At 42.8% G+C, this 17,061-nt stretch overlaps 1 protein-coding gene across 10 annotated transcripts in view; it reads right to left on the bottom strand.

Annotated features, from left to right (window-relative positions):
- Positions 1 to 17,061, bottom strand: part of ARMC3 (armadillo repeat containing 3) — a 101,552-nt gene that overhangs the window by 27,349 nt on the left and 57,142 nt on the right. The window lies entirely within an intron of this gene.

Genomic DNA, 17,061 nt, shown 5'->3' with positions numbered 1-17,061 from the left:
TGTCAGCACAGAGCCCGAGGCGGGGCTCAAACTCATGAAGCATGAGATCATGACCTGAGCTGAAGTCAGATGCTCCAATGACTGACTCACCCAGGTGTCCCGCAAAGCTTTAAATAGTAGGAATGGTTTCACGGTCCATGGGTTTGAGCCCCGCCTCCGGCTCTGTGCTGACAGCTCACAGCCTGGAGCCTGCTTGGGATTCTGTGTCTCCCTCTCTCTCCGCCCCTCCCCCGCTCACGCCCTGTCCTTCTTTCAAAAATAAACATGAAAAAAAAATTAAAAATAAATAAATAGTAGGAATGAGTGTGGAGGGAATGCTCCTGGTTTAAGTTAAGATTCTTTAGTTCATCTTCCCCGTATTTAAATGAGGCTGTTAATTGTGGGCAGAGGGTAACACATTTGGAGCCAGCAAAACATTTTGGAGGTGAATGTTGCTTTTACAGATTAAACATCAAAGATCAAAGTCATACTCCTGACATGATAACTACTAACTACTGTCAGTAATGTTGGCATATTCAGTTGGTAACTTTCCTATTTCTGCTATAAAGAGACCACAGTCATCCGTAACGATATTAACAGTCTGACAAGTAATAAGCCGAAATCTCTTTTTAAGAACGCCATACTTTCTATAGTCTTTGCTTTCTAATTACTTAAAAAGCTCATAAAGGAGCAAAAATAAAAAAAGAAATCATTTTAACAAGTGGACGATGATTTAATTATGCTCCTTAATATTCGGAACTGCTTCAGACGAGAGATGTTCCAAACAATAAGATATACAGAGCATCCTAGTTTCAAAGGAAGACCCGGAATTCTTGTTAAAAATCCGCTTGCATCATCGTGGGAATGGAGGTAATCAAGACAACAAAAAACATACCTGAGACTTCAATAATGTGAACATCTCTTTAAGGTTTATATTTGATACATTCCACTTAGGATCATATTAAGAACCAAAAGTGGAAGGAAAAAAAAAAGTGAGGCCATATGATTCAGCCCATCACCCTGTATTCTGATGAATTAAATTTAATTTGGCACTTAAATTTGCTGATTGTGAAGAAGCGGCAACCTCAAGAATAGGAGTTATCCGGGCACCTGCGTGACTCAGTCAGTTAAGCGTCCCGCTCTTGGTTTGGGCTCAGGTCAAGGTCATGATCTCACAGATTGTGAGTTTGAGCCCTGTGTCGGGTTCTGTGCTGACAGTGTGGATCTTGCTTGGGATTTTTCTCCCTCTCTCTCTGCCCCTCCCTAGCTTGCTCTCTCTCTCTCTCTCTCTCTCTCTCTCTCTTCCAATAAATAAATAAATATTTTTAAAAACTAAAAAAAAAAAAAAAAAAAAGAATGGAAGTTATCACAATTGCCCAAGAGAGTACAGAATGTAAATGAAATATCACCGAGGAGAAAAGAAGCTATGATTGTCACACAGACCAGCTCAGAGGTGGACGGAACCGACAGCAACTAGCTGGGGACAAAATGACTAAGGCTCTGGAGAATGCCCGGTCGGTTGGTACTAACCCTCAAGGCACCTCCCACCCCTGGTGTGAATAAATCCGGGAAACACACCATATTGATACGAAGGCAAAGTCAAGAGTGTCTGTTTCCACTTCTACCCATGCTCTAGTCCTTGGTACATATTTAATCTTTCTTGTGGTGTCTCCCATTCTTTCTTACTGCCAGCAAGCATTTGAAATTACGCACATTTTCTAATCATTAGAGACGTAAACCTGCTCCAAACTCATTTTATTTCTATGACTTGTTTTTCAGGCACCTAATGCAATCGTTCGGTCCCTTCAGCCGAATTACTTTGTAGTTTTTAATCATTGCAAACTATGCGTTGGTGAGAATGCACAATTCCTTTGCCACTTGGCGATTTTTCCTTTGACGGGATTCACCTTTTAAAACATCCCGGAGAATAAAGGAGGAGCCGACAGTGGAGGTATTTCAACGGCAACCGAGACAGAAGGTACGAGTGTTTCAGGTAAACGCATACCAGTCAATTCTCAAGGGCTTTGTCTTTTGTATGGAAAATTTAAGTAAATACATAGGATCACACTCCATCGTTTCGATTTCTCTTATTTGTTTAAAAAAAAAAAGGGCTACGAGATACAGGAATTTTCATCAGATGTACCTCTGCCCACAACCTTTGTGTTTCATTTTGGCTTCTTCCTTTTTCCTGGACAAAGGCATATGTTGCCTTGGTTCCTTTGTATCTCTATCTTCTGCTCTTTTCTGTGCTCTTTATGAGCCAGTAAAGAGAAGTACATAAAATCCTAGCTGTTTAAGAAACCGAAGATTCTAGTACACAGTGGAATAGAGCTTTTACTAAATGGAACATAACTGCCAACGCTGAAAGACAAATCGCACGCGTGCAGCTGGGAGAACTACTTGCATTGTGGGTAGATCCCTGCCTGTAATGTGCTGTGTGCACTCCGTTCAAGTGTAAACAGCGTAACCGAGATGAAATTATTATGGTGAAAAAAAATCCAGCTTATTATTCTTACCTAAAAAAAACCCCAAACAAACCTTAATTTCATTTATAGAAATAGAGCACAGAATTTATATTTTTCTTAAAAAAAAAATGGCGTTAATTTTGTGATTCAGACCCAAGACGTTCTGTTTTATTTTTCTGTGTCTAATGTGCACACAAGCTGAAGCCTGTCATATTTTAAAAACACATTTCCGTTTCCTAGATAGTCTATGGCATTCTCCAAATGAATGGGACGGAAGTCAAACTGCTTTGTTACAAAATCCAGAATTGTAGGGCCATATGTCATCATGATAATCGAAAATATTTTGATTCTTACTATCATTAACCTCCACCAGTTGGAGTTTAATCAAGTAAGAGTTTAAAATGGGCATTAAAAAAAATAACTAAAACTCAAATATGGGAATGTATAAAAACATCTGTTTGTATCACTTGATATATGTAAACAGAAGTGAAGTTCGACACGTCATGTGTATCCAATTTATTACCAAGTCCTGACTGGTTTCCTCCCCCATATTTCTTGAACCTCTCTCTTTTCTCCAGCTGTATCTCTCCGATCCAATCCAGTCCACATCCTCTCTTGTGAATTGCTGTGCTCTTCTAAGCGGTCTCTCCTCTCCCCCTCCAATCCTTTCTCCAATTTACAGCTAAAGCGAGCTTTTAAAATAATAATCCAGGACACCTGGGTGGCTCGGTCGGTCAAGTGACCAACTTGGACTCGAGTTATCATCTCCCGGTTCCTGAGTTCGAGCCCCCTGGGCTCGCTGCTGTCAGCACAGAGCCTGCTTCAGATCCTCTGCCCCTCACCCACTCACACTATCTCTCTAAAAAATGAATGAACATTTATGGGGCTCCTGGGTGGCACAGTCGGTTAAGCGTCCGACTTCAGCCAGGTCACGATCTTGCGGTCCGGGAGTTCGAGCCCCGCGTCGGGCTCTGGGCTGATGGCTCAGAGCCTGGAGCCTGTTTCCGATTCTGTGTCTCCCTCTCTCTCTGACCCTCCCCCGTTCATGCTCTGTCTCTCTCTGTCCCAAAAATAAATTTAAAAAGTTGAAAAAAAAATAAAAATAAAAAAATAAAAAATGAATGAACATTTAAAACTAGATAAGTAATCGGATTATTATAATTAAGCATACAGTAATATACATAATACATAAAATCAGAATCAGGTTTTTTTTTTTTTAATTTTCTTTTTTAATGTTTTACTTTTGAGACAGAGAGAGACAGAGCATGAGTGGGGGAGGGTCAGAGAGAGAGGGAGACACAGAATCTGAAACAGGCTCCAGGCTCTGAACTGTCAGCACAGAGCCCGACGCGGGGCTTGAACTCACAGACCGCGAGATCATGACCTGAGCCGAAGTCGGACGCCTAACCAACTGAGCCACCAGGAGCCCCAGAATCAGGTTATTATAATTATATATACAGTGAAATATATAGTACATACAATCAGATGTCTCCCCTACTTAAAATGTTTTTGGTTTCCCATTGCTCAGGATGAAGTTCCAAATTTCTCACTTTGCCTCCAAGTCCCTGCAGGAGCCAACCTGCCTCCCCCACCGCTGCCGGAGGCCTCTCACCTCTTCCTGTGACTCTGTGCTCTGGGCCTCGCTGGAGACCTGCATCACGCTACCACCACCGGGCTCTGTCTCCCCTCTGAATGTTCCAGAACGCCGTTCTGACTTCCTATCAAACTCTTCCCCCGGAAAATTCCTATTCACCTGCCAACTTCAGCACAAATGCCTCTTCCTCTAAGAAGCATAACCCCCCAACTGGATCAGCGCTCTTTTCCACGTGAGCTCAAGATCATTTGTTTGTTAAACATAGACACATTTTTTAAAATGATGTTTTGGCACAAATGGTCACACAGAACAGCAGCAATCTTGAAATACTATTTTATAGAAGCTTGTTGTGGGAAGGAGCTTAGCACAAAGTTTCTCATTTAAATCCTGGAGCCCTGGGGCGCCTGGGTGGCTCAGTCGGTTGAGCATCCGGCTTTGGCTCAGGGCACGATCTCACAGTTTGTGGGTTCGAGCCCCGCATCGGGCTCTGTGTTGACAGCTTAGAGCCTGGAGCCTGCTTCAAATTCTGTGTCTCCCTCTCTCTCTGCTCCTCCCCTGCTCATGCTCTGTCTCTCTTTCTCCTTCAAAAATAAATAAAAACATTAAAAATAAAAATTTAAATCCTGGAACCCCAAGATGAAAAAGCACTTACGGGCATGGGCACTAAGAACATTGTGCTCTGGGGCGCCTGGGTGGCGCAGTCGGTTAAGCATCCGACTTCAGCCAGGTCACGATCTTGCGGTCCGTGAGTTCGAGCCCCGCGTCAGGCTCTGGGCTGATGGCTCAGAGCCTGGAGCCTGTTTCCGATGCTGTGTCTCCCTCTCTCTCTGCCCCTCCCCCATTCATGCTCTGTCTCTCTCTGTCCCAAAAATAAATAAAAACATTGAAAAAAAAATTTTTTTTTTAAATAAAAAAAAAAAAGAACACTGTGCTCAAATAAGTGTCTCTTTATGGCTCCCTGAAAATACTATGCTATTTCATGTCTGTGTGTCTTTGCACTCATGTTTTCTCTGCCCAAAAGGCGGGTCCCTATCCCTCCACACCTCTGCCTGGGGGACTGTAGCTCACCCTTCAAAACCTGCTCAACTGTCCCTTCCTGTGTGGAGTCGTTCTTGTCCGTTCTTGTCCATCGCTGCCTCCCTTTGTTATTCACTCCCTCCTCTTGCTATGTCTACACCTGGCTCCCCCTTCTTAGAGGCAGGGCTTGAGTCCTATTTATATCCCCAGGGCTGAGAAGATCAATATATCTAAACTGACTTGACTCAGCTCAAGGGGAGCAATGAAGAAAACCTCAGTAAGAGTCGCGAGAGGGCGAGGGGAAAATGCCCGGCTCAGCTTTAAGTTTGCAAGAAGGCATAGGACCTCAACCAAGTTGAGGTCTCTGCTCATATCACCTACGGCTGCCCTCCCCACCCCCAATGCTACTCTAATTATTTCCGTGAAGTAATTATCATGTGGGGTTTAGCACATGGCATCTTGCGCTTTAGACAACCTCTTAGGAATATATCCATTTCATGTGCCAAAGGGTGTCTACGTTTTGTCTTTGCAGACATTGTTGACCTGTTTGCTCGGGTCCCATCATCAGATGACGCTATTTGGTACTTCTCAGAAAACCCTCACTGCAGTTTGGAGGTTCACATTTAACCCGCCTGCGAAGGCTGGTTACGTGAATCAAGGGTGACCTTGGGCAGTGCAGAAATCTGTTTAACAGAGCCCACATACAGGGTAATATGTGGAACCCGATGGAACAGATGGTGATATTGGCAATCAGAACCTTGTTTGTTAACAGTGATTACAACCATTCTCACCAGCGTGACTTTTCATATGTCTCTGCGAGGTTCGTCACACCAAGGAAGACATATTGGCAACAGACACACCGCAAGTGGTCAGGAGAGGTGCATATGCCGCCGGCTCAAGGCTGGCGCGGTTAAGCCTTGCGGGCTCCCAGTGAGGCTGTACAGGTGCCTGGGGATGGGACGCTGGCCGTTATGATACACGGGTCTCTCGGGTATCACAGCCAGATCTGGAATGCTGTGAACAGGATTCCTGACTCTGGTTCCAGCCAATTTTTCAACAAAAGTAATGATCCAAGAAGTCGAGCGTATTCGTGAAGTTGATCGATTTCTGAGCGCATCGAAAAGAACTAAGAGCCCGCTGCAGCCCCACGGTTGCAGGAGAATGGGATACGTGCCCCAGCTCTGGCTGAGCTCCAGGATAGACAAAAGTAGCCAAGAGAGTTCTCCTTTTAAAGGAATATTATTTAAAGAAGCTTATCAGCAGTAAGGGAGAGAATCACAATGAATTGTAGGCAAATGCTCAAAGTGAAGGGTTTTTAAGCAACATACAATTATTAAAATAAAACCCAGCCACAAAAACAAATGCACGACGTTTTACACTCCACAGCAAAATAGGAAAAACGCAAAAAAAAATTTTTTTTAAAGGATGCGAAAACCAAATTGCTTCTATCACGTTGGTGTATCTGAGCGGCATAATTTTGAGACCTTCAGAGTGTGCTTTTCTGCTCTAGTTGCTATGACATCATGGTTTCCAAAGAGATAATGGCTAGTTGCAAAGCACCTAGTAGAGGCTGACCCAGCACCTTCAAAACAGCATGCAGGTTTCTGTTACCAATTACGAGGCAGTCAACCAAAGTCTAGGGATTTCAAATGCAATTTTCTTACGAGTGACATGGAATCCTTATTGACCTATCTGTCCAATCACAATACTTCCTTCCATACATGCCACCTTCTGTTTCAAAAGCTGGAGTGGCTGCCAATAATTAACTAGCTGCCATCAGGAAAGAACAACTGTCTTCATTTTACATGGCTGACTTGTCTCCTGATAAAACAGGAATAATGGTCAAGGTGTTCGAATATTCGCAATAAATGGCTTTTGCGGTTACCGAATGTTTCTGTTTAGCCTGGAAATCAGTCTCTTTGCATATCTGCACATGACAAGGGACGCAATCCCAAAGTAATTAGAGGTACCGTGTTGTTGGTTTTCTTAACTAAATCATAAGGACGCTGCGTGCTTTCGTGTGACAGCACTTGCTGGGGCTGCCTTATTCTCATCAGCTCTAATGTCACCTTCTTCTGGAGAGGCCATCTTTGACGAGCATTATGTCATTCCCTCGACCCCTTTCACAACCCTGGTGTCACGTGTGCCCCTCTCTCTGACATTGTGCTGTTTTATTTAACTGATGCTGTTATCACTTCTGAAATTACCTTCTTAAAGTTACTCGTATATGGTCTCTGTCTCCCATCCAACACGTAAATTTCACGACAGCAGTTTCGTGGAACCTTTGTTGTGTTCCCTACGGTATCCCTGCAGCTAAGAATAGACATAAAGAACACTTGGGTACCGGTGAGAGAATTACAAAAGAAACCTAAATTCATAAGTAATAACCTTCTTCACCTTTGAGATAAAACAATAAAAGAGGTCAAGAGCAATCCCATCCTTCCTAGTGGAAGCTTTGTTCCAAACGCCCTAGGATACTAGACAGAGGGTAATTATTCAGATACCCAAAATATAATAGGTAATCTAGGCTCACTTTTCTTTGTTTTATAGTTAAGAGAGAGAAAATTTAGAGAGACTAAGACTTAACCACCAGGCAAGTCAATCAACCAACACAGGATTAAAACTGTGGTGGTCTGACTTATAGTCTATAACCTTTTATAACCATCGATCTCTGAAGCTTTAAAAAAGTACGGTGGGGTTTTTTTTTCCAGGAAAAAGGGGGAAAAAAAAGCGCCAAGATCTACCTGGTTCATTTCATCATTCCTCAGGGAATGAGAAATGAGATGGGCCATGGGCCATTCTGATATGTAGCATAGTGGGAAATTCTTAGTGACCATTGGATATATTTTTTTCCCTTTTCTTTATTCCCTTTATAGAAGGAGGGGGAAGAAGAGGAAGTGGAGGGGGGATAACAGGGAAAGGAAGCTGGGAGAAGAGGAAGGAGGGGAGGAAGGAAAGGAGGAAATGAAAGCTCATGCCTCCCAAGCGCCCTACTGGAGTTCAAGGAGTCACGGCCGTTCCAGTCTGGAAGAATTCAAAGAGATCAGGAGAGCAAAGAAAAGCATTTCAGTGACGATCTGGAAAAGTTCAGACTCAGATACTGAGCAGGAGGCAGAGAGAAAGAGCAGTTGTTTCTAGACTAGAAGCTTCCACCGCGGCAAACTCCCTAGGGATGTACAGAGCAGTCCGCCTCGGCGTAGCTCGATCCCACCGCCGTGACCCTGAGCAAAGACCGTGCCTCTGTTTCCTCATCTGCAACGTGGACCTAACAATTATCCCTGCCTCATGGCACTGCTTCGAGGATTTAGTAATATATCCCATTTCAGGAACTTAGCTTAATGCCTGGCCCAACGGTCATCACCACCATTGTCTACTCCTGTTCAGTGAGCCTCGGTGCAGGGATTTTCCCATATCCTGTCTCGATTTCTCGGACCACGGAAAAACACCGTATTTCCAAATTTGCCTGTGTGTATGAAATTCTCATTTTCAAACAACTTTTCGGCTAAGTGGTCAAATCTCCAACACTTGCAGGGCTGGAGCTGGGACATTCTCGGGATCCCACCCAAGCCTTTCCCAGTTAGGTGCAGTCAATGATCAAGAAAAGCCATTTCCAGAGAAGAAGAAAACACACAGAAAATGATTAATATGAAACATCAAGGATAAGTAAAAATGGAATTTATGTAGGTTTTAACTACTGCTTCAAACTGAGAGGGCAAGAGAAAAAAAATCGCACAATAATTTGATAGTTTCCTAGGAAAATCAGTACTGCTGGGAATTAAACTGGAAAGAGGTACCAGCAACTTTAAAATCAGGTTAATGCAAATGTTAGCGTCTGCTCTCTGGGTAATAAAAGCAGCATAGATAATTTTCTAATTGATCACTTCATGGGATTCACAGAGCTTCACGAAACTGGTAGCCAATAAAGTTTAAACCTTTTGTGAAAGTTGACTAGACGACAAGGAACACAAAATGGGGATATGGCATCAACTTGGTTTACTGCAAAATCCAACTTTTCATTCTTTCTTCAAATCCAGTATGATTTTTTTCCGGCCAGAGAAGGAATGAAGGTAGAAAAGAAAAATATCCATTCAGTAAACTTGGATGGAAATAACACAAGAATAAATATTAAGGGGCGCCTGGGTGGCTCAGTCAGTTAAGTGTCCAACTCTTGGTTTCAGCTCAGGTCATGATCTCATGGTTCCTGAGATCAAGCCCCGTATTAGGCTCTGTGCTGTCAGCATAGAGGCTGCTTAGGATTCTCTCTCTCTCCCTCTCTCTCTCTCTGCCCCTTCCCCGCTCGTGTTCTCTCTCTCAAGATAAATAAATAAAATTTAAAAAAAAAGAAGAAATTTTAAGTGTACCTCAAAGACTCTTCCCATTTATTTCATCTGTTAACTTCAGAAGTCTTTTAAAATGGTAAATAACACATTTAGTTCTTCGAGGGATCAACCTTAATACAAAAGTTTAAAACATCCTTATGCGCAAAACTGAATTTCCTAAAAGGTTATGAAACTAGCTTATTTATCTTGTAGGTCGCTCATATTGTGAGCATTCTAATTCAAAGGAGGTAGCATCTTACGACAAAGTGATACTAGTAGGCATTTTAAAACAAAATATTCTTTTCCAGGGTACACAGTCAAGAGCGAAAAATCAACTCTAGAGTAATTATGATAACGATGCGATTAACTGATGCTGTCCAAGCATATTATATTAATCCTGTGTGGTTATATGGCACGGCACATACTGAGCCACCAGAACTATGAATGTGTCAGAACATTTTTAAACGACTGCCCCTTACAGAGGACCAAAGACAAACTCAAGCATGAACACACTGTTAGCGGTAGAATATTCTCTCTTTAAAAGCAACACAATGAAATGCTTGCCAGATCACAATATTTTAATAATGCTTTAAGCTATTACGTTAGACACACCAGAGGGTGTTTCAAATTAAATTAATGTGTCTTCCACTAAAATACGGAGCAATCTTTCCGTTGCCAATTTTTTGCCCCTCCCCCAACTTCCTCCTTAAGCACCACTAGGGGTCAGTATAAAGACACGGTTCCCTTCACTGCTCGGCAGGGAAAACAGAGCCCTGGAAACATTTTCCCAGGGAAAAACCCTCGCGCAATAAAGACAATAACTGTACAGCTGCAGCATTCTTAAGTCTATCTTAGACTGGACACATCGGGTCTATGACATGAGTTTGCATTTTTCATGAGACCGCATTTTAATTTTGTAAATCACAGTGGATTCGTTCTATAGTCGATGTTTCTTTAGTAACAAAGCAGTCACCGTGACAAGATTACTTCTTCCAAGTGAACCTGTATTGGGCACAAAGTATGCTCTAGAACAGACGTTAACATTTCAAAGGGTGAGGGGCGCCTGGGTGGCTCAGTCGGTTGAGCGGCGGACTTCAGCTCAGGTTCGAGCCCCGCGTCGAGCTCCTTCCTGACGGCTCGGAGCCTGGGGCCTGCCTCGGATTCTGTGTCTCCCTCTCTCTCTGCCCCTCCCCCGCTCGCATTCTGTCTCTCTCTCTCTCTCTCTCTCTCTCTCTCTCTCTCTCGAAAGTAAATAAACATAAAAAAATTTTTTTTGTTAATTTCAAAGGGTGGAATGACACAACTCCAGCCCTCTCAAAGCCATACATCCCACCTCTTCCTGTAGAGGGGTGGAGATGAAGGTGAACTTTGGGGCGTTTTGCCAACTTTAAGAGAGACTGTTTTTTCTCCTTCAAAAGGACTCTCGTCATTCGGGGCAGCCCCACGTGCACAACACAGGCCATTCTAAGAAACAGCGTTGGTCTATACTTGAGCCTACAAATAAAGAGGTATTTATAAAAATAAATATGTATTACCTTCTCTTCAGTCTATTTAATGGGATGGGAATGGAAAAAAAAAAAAAAAAAAAAAGCTTTGAAAGTGCTTTTTATACACACTACAGAGATTTAACATTCCAAGAAGAAAATCACTTCGGGCCAGACTCTTCCCGGATAACGCCAATGCCAAATGACTGACAGGGAGTCGGGTCACTGTGAATAAATGAAGTCCTTTTCTTGAAGTTCTGTGTTAAGTTCTGTCCATGACATACCTTTTAAATGGTTTCTCTACACGTTACATGGCTTTCTTAGGCACGGTACTCCACGAATAATTCTGCTAGGCCTTAAAACTATTCAGTCAATGCTTTATTTCTCCGTCAGTGAAGAGTAATACGAAATGACAGGTTATCCACAGATAATAAAAAAAAGCATTCAAAAGTTCCCAAACTACTCAAACATACACCCGTACAACTTGGGGGCACTGTGGCTCTTTCTGGGATCCCTTTGGGGTATACTCCTTACTTATAGGTCACACAGCAGTAGAAGGGTCCCCACAGAAGAGCTCTTTGACCCTCGTGTCATGGAGACCAGCAGTGGCCCAGTAATCAATCATTTTGGGGGGGGGGAGGGGTGGGTAACCATTATATGTGCTGTCATTTAGAACTCTCTTAAGTCACTGCTGTTGTGGAAAGCCCAAGAAGGGGTACAAAAAATTAAAAAAAAAAAAGAAAAGGAAAGAAATGGAGATAAGAAGGTCTCTAAGCTTAAGGGAAATCACCTGGTTCTTCACAGAGGTAACACAGAATAAGCAGGAAGAATCAGGAGTTAGTATGATCTGTGAACAAACAACGGAGACTAGATTATGTGTTTTCTGTGGCAAAACCAGTTATTACCTACTTATCTATGGGTATTAATTGTATTATTACTTTTCATAGTTTTTTAAATGTTTTTATTTATTTTTTGAGAGAGAGTGCAAGCGGGGGAGGGACAGAGAGAGAGGGGGACAGAGGATCCTAAGTGGGCTTTGTGATGACAGCGGAGAGCCGGATGCAGGGCTCAAACCCACGAACGGCGGGACCATGACCTGAGCCAAGGTTGGAGGCTAAACCAACCGAGCCACCCAAGCGCCCCTACTTTTTGTATTTTTATTTTATTCCTTGTCTTATTTCCTAAAATAACTGCATCGTTTGAAAGCTATCCTGCCAACAACCATACCATTTTCTAATCTTTTCCCAGTTTACTAATAGCCAACACTCACTTCGTGTTGGAACGGAAAATGAAAAACATGAAAGTCTTTTTAGTCTTCAGATAACTCAAAACCTCTAATTCTGATCAGATCCAACAGATGGCAGTGATGTTATAAATTAACAGCTTAAAATATTCTTGTAATGTGTGGAATCTGCTCCTCAGAAGAATGTCAACCACAGGTAATAATTCCCTCACTATTTGCGTAAATCATGTACAACTTTAATATGAATAATTGGACAGGAGAGCGCAAGTAGAGATCACCTGAAATTTCGCTGAGATGCTATTTCCTGGATCAAAAATCAACAACTTTCTCCTTTCCAAGAAGTATTACAAGTGGAGAATTGTCAGAAAGATTAGCAGTGAACGAAGCAAGGACAAGTGCCCGAAGTGACTAAATGGGTTACCTTTTCATAGGGAATTCATTATTGCTCTTAGGTTTCTATTTTCATCTATTTCTTCCTACAAGGGTTGTCTTAGCCTTCTCACTTTTTATTTATTCGCTTAAAAATGATTTCACGGGGCGCCTGGGTGGCGCAGTCGGTTAAGCGTCCGACTTCAGCCAGGTCACGATCTCGCGGTCCGGGAGTTCGAGCCCCGCGTCGGGCTCTGGGCTGATGGCTCGGAGCCTGGAGCCTGTTTCCGATTCTGTGTCTCCCTCTCTCTCTGACCCTCCCCCGTTCATGCTCTGTCTCTCTCTGTCCCAAAAATAAATAAACGTTGAAAAAAAAAATTAAAAAAAAAAATGATTTCACTTTTCTTTCTCCTTCTGTCACTTTAAATAAGCAAATATGGTTAGGGGCACCTGGGTGGCCCGGTGGGTTAAGCGTCTGACTTCTTGGTTTCAGCTCAGGTCATGATCTCACGGACCTTGAGATGGAGGCCCACATCGGGCTCTGGGCTCACAGTTCAGAGCCTGTTTGGGATTCTCCCTCCCTTTCCCTCTCTCTCTATGCCACCCCCCAACGTGCTCGCTCATGCTCTCTCTCTCTCTCTCTTCTCTCTCAAAATAAATAAACATTAAATAAAATAAGTTAATCTGGCTGTTCTTGTCCTTTTTTTCCTATGCCTTCAAATTGTTTTGTTTTGTTTTTAATTTTTTTTTCAACGTTTATTTATTTTTGGGACAGAGAGAGACAGAGCATGAACGGGGGAGGGGCAGAGAGAGAGGGAGACACAGAATCGGAAACAGGCTCCAGGCTCTGAGCCATCAGCCCAGAGCCCGACGCGGGGCTCGAACTCTCGGACTGCGAGATCGTGACCTGGCTGAAGTGGGACGCTTAACCGACTGCGCCACCCAGGTGCCCCTGTTATTTTTTTTTAATGTTTATTTTTGAGAGTGAGAGTGTACGAGTGGGGAATGGGTAGAGAGAGAGGGGACAGAGGATCTGAAGCAGGCACTACACTGTCAGTACAGAGCCCGACACAGGGCTTGAATTCGCCAATGGCAAGGTCATGATGAGCCCGTCGGCCACTCAACCAACTGAGCCACCCAGGGGCCCCTCAAATTGTTAATTTTATTTGTGTTCATGGCCTTTCCATATTTTGATCCACTTTAAGTGATCTTTACCCTGCAGATAATAAAGAATGAATAGTACAAATAGAAAAGTCTTAGAGGTAAGTTCCCACTGTTGCTTCTGTGATCCAAATCATGTAAAAACACAACAATACAAACGATCACCTTCTGTTCTCAATTACGGGCATTGGTTGATGTCAGACCTTCTGGTTTTTCACTGTCCTTTCACTTTCCGTCGTGTTTTCGGTGTAAGTCCACTTTCCCCCCCAAAATCCGTTGTTACATAAAGGAAATTACGCCAGCATTACGTGTAATCATAACACACCAGAGATCACTCAATGCATAAAACGGGCCTCCAATTCCAGAAGGTGCCCCGACTTTAAGAATTAGAAGTCCAGGGGCTCCTGGGTGGTTCAGCTGGTTGAGCATGTGACTCTCCATTTCTGGTCAGGTCGTGATCTCACAGTTTGTGAGTTTGAACCCAACATCAGGCTCTGTCTGCACTGGCAGCAGAGAGCCTGCTTGGGATTCTCTTTCTCTCTCTCTCTCTCTCTCTCTCTCTCTCCCCCTCCCCTGCTCTCTCTCAAAATAAATAAATAAACTTGAATAATAAAAAATTTAAAAAAATAATTAGAAATCCACTTTAGGCACAGTGAGATATGAATGTCAGAGAAGAGGTTGTCTTCTAACAAACAAAATTAGTATTCACAATGCTTAGTTGCAAATCTTTCTTTTTAATTAGGCTGGCAATTATCAGGTATCCGAACAGCTACCCAGTGCACCTGGAAGACATTAGCTCTGGGTTTTTGCCTTTTCTTACTACTTAGGTGTGGCAGAAAAGCAACATTCTTTCCACCCCCCCAATCTCACCCCCCCAGCAGCAGTCACAACTCAGGCCTTCCCCTTCCCCACGTGCCCCCCATGCCCTCATGCGGCGCCCCCCCGCCCCAGCAGCTAGGAAAAGTGATCCAAGGCCCTGCTTCTAAAACGTGATGCCAGGGGCGCCTGGGTGGCGCAGTCGGTTAAGCGTCCGACTTCAGCCAGGTCACGATCTCGCGGCCCGTGAGTTCGAGCCCCGCGTCGGGCTCTGGGCTGATGGCTCGGAGCCTGGAGCCTGTTTCCGATTCTGTGTCTCCCTCTCTCTGTGCCCCTCCCCCGTTCATGCTCTGTCTCTCTCTGTCCCAAAAATAAATAAACGTTGAAAAAAAAAAAATTAAAAATAAAACGTGATGCCAGAAATATTCACCAATGCAGAGTTTAAGCTAATATGTTTTTAAAGACAATCTGAGTAGAATACACTTTTGATTAAAAATAATCAATCATGGTTATTGCCTCTTCTGTTTTGGTTCTAATTAATGCTCTAGGAGGCCTGCTAGAAGAATGGGCAATGTGGTTTATTTGTTTTCATTCCTTTTGGTTGACTGTAGAACCTTTGCCAACTCCAGTCTTCAGCATTTGGCACAAATATGTCAAATCTGACTCCATTTCCTCCCCCCCAAAACATTCATTTTCAGTATCTTTTAGCTCAAAAAGTCCAAAGTAAAAAAGTATCTAGGTCTCAAGAGAGACAGATATCCATAGCCATAAGAGATATCTCAAGAGACGACCATTTTCATTCACATCCCATTTCCCATTCCAAACACATATTGAAAAAAATGATCAGAATGGACAGTATATAATAGGTTAAAGAAACACCTGCCATTAAAATTTTATAAAAATAAAAATAAATCACAAAAATAAAGAGACACGTGGCATCATTTAGTCTTAGTTGACCTTTCTATGTTGACAACATGGAACCATAGAGTCGGATGACAAAGTTCTGTGTAACAGATGACTGAATTGCAAGAGAAAGTCTGAAGCAGCCTCTTTCAGAAGCTACTTAACATCCTAACTTTCTATGATTTTGTATAAAACTGTGAAATTATATAAGCCAGGCAAACTCACATCAAATTAAGACATCTATACACTCTGGAGGCCTATTAAAGTATTTTAGATAATATATCAATCTAAATGCACCCAAGATAGAAGTGTTTTAATGTCACTGGTAAGACTTTTCACTGGCACCACTATCCTGGAACAATGCTATTTTCAAATTGCTACTTATTATGACTCAATATTCTAGAAATGTGTGTACTTTCACATAGATAATGATGACCCTGAATTTAGGAAATTGCTATGTCAAAGATTGGAGCTATTAAAGGAACACGGTTTTGTTCTGATGCTTATCCTATTTTGGCTGTATTTTAATCGGGCATTGTTAGATTTTTAGTCATCCCATTAAGATCTCACAAAATACTGTGTGGGAGTAGAGAAAGGGAAAGAAAGGGTAGGAAGGGTAAGAAATAGATTAAGTATATGATGGCGGTAGAGGAAGATCGATTTCAAGTTAGAAAAGAATAATCTCAGCCACAATGCCATAAAGCAATAATACACAAAAGTTAATAACTTACGTATTGTGATGGTGGATTTTATGTGTCAACTTGACTGGGCGAAACAATACCCAGAGAGCTGGTAAAATATTATTTCTGAGTGCATGTGTGAAGGTGTTTCTGGAAGAGGTTAGCATTTGAGTCAGGAGACTGAGTAAAGGTGGCCCTCACCAATGGGGGTGGGCATCATCTAATCCGTTGAGGGTCGGAATGGAACGAAAAGGTGGCAGGGTGAATTGCTCTCTGCCTAAGCTGGAGCATTCATCTTTTCCAGCCTGGGACACTGGCTTCCCCGGCTCTCACGCTTTCAGATTCACACTGAATTATACCAAGAGATCATCTTTCCTGCTTCCCTAGTTTACAGATGGCAGATGATGAAACTTCTTGGCCTCCATAATCACATAAGCCAGTTCCTATAATAAACCTTCTCATATGTGTATATGATGTCCTATTGGTTCTGTTTCTCTAGAGAATCCTTAATAATAAACATACCAAATGAGATACAGGGAGGGTAAATAATTATTTTATTTATGAACGTTTCTTTCAAGAAGTTCTCGCTCTTTTATAAGGCAATCTTCTGTGGAGGAAAGAACACAGATTCCAGATTTAATTTCCAGCTCAGCCATTTTCTTTTTTAATTTTTTTTTCAACGTTTATTTATTTTTGGGACAGAGAGAGACAGAGCATGAACGGGGGAGGGGCAGAGAGAGAGGAGACACAGAATCGGAAACAGGCTCCAGGCTCTGAGCCATCAGCCCAGAGCCCGACGCGGGGCTCGAACTCACGGACCGTGAGATCGTGACCTGAGCTGAAGTCGGACGCTTAACCGACTGCACCACCCAGGCGCCCCAGCTCAGCCATTTTAATAAATGTGTGTACCCAGGAAAATTAGGTAACCTTGCAGAGCCTCGGTTTCCTCATCTGCTGACAGATTATCTTGGTAATTGAAGTTTGTGCTGAATATAGATCACACACCACAGTGCTTAGAATATAGAGGGCAC

This window comes from Prionailurus viverrinus, chromosome B4 (genome assembly GCF_022837055.1).
Source record: "Prionailurus viverrinus isolate Anna chromosome B4, UM_Priviv_1.0, whole genome shotgun sequence".
Taxonomy (NCBI): Eukaryota; Metazoa; Chordata; class Mammalia; order Carnivora; family Felidae; genus Prionailurus; species Prionailurus viverrinus.
This window is presented reverse-complemented; position numbering and strand designations above follow the sequence as displayed.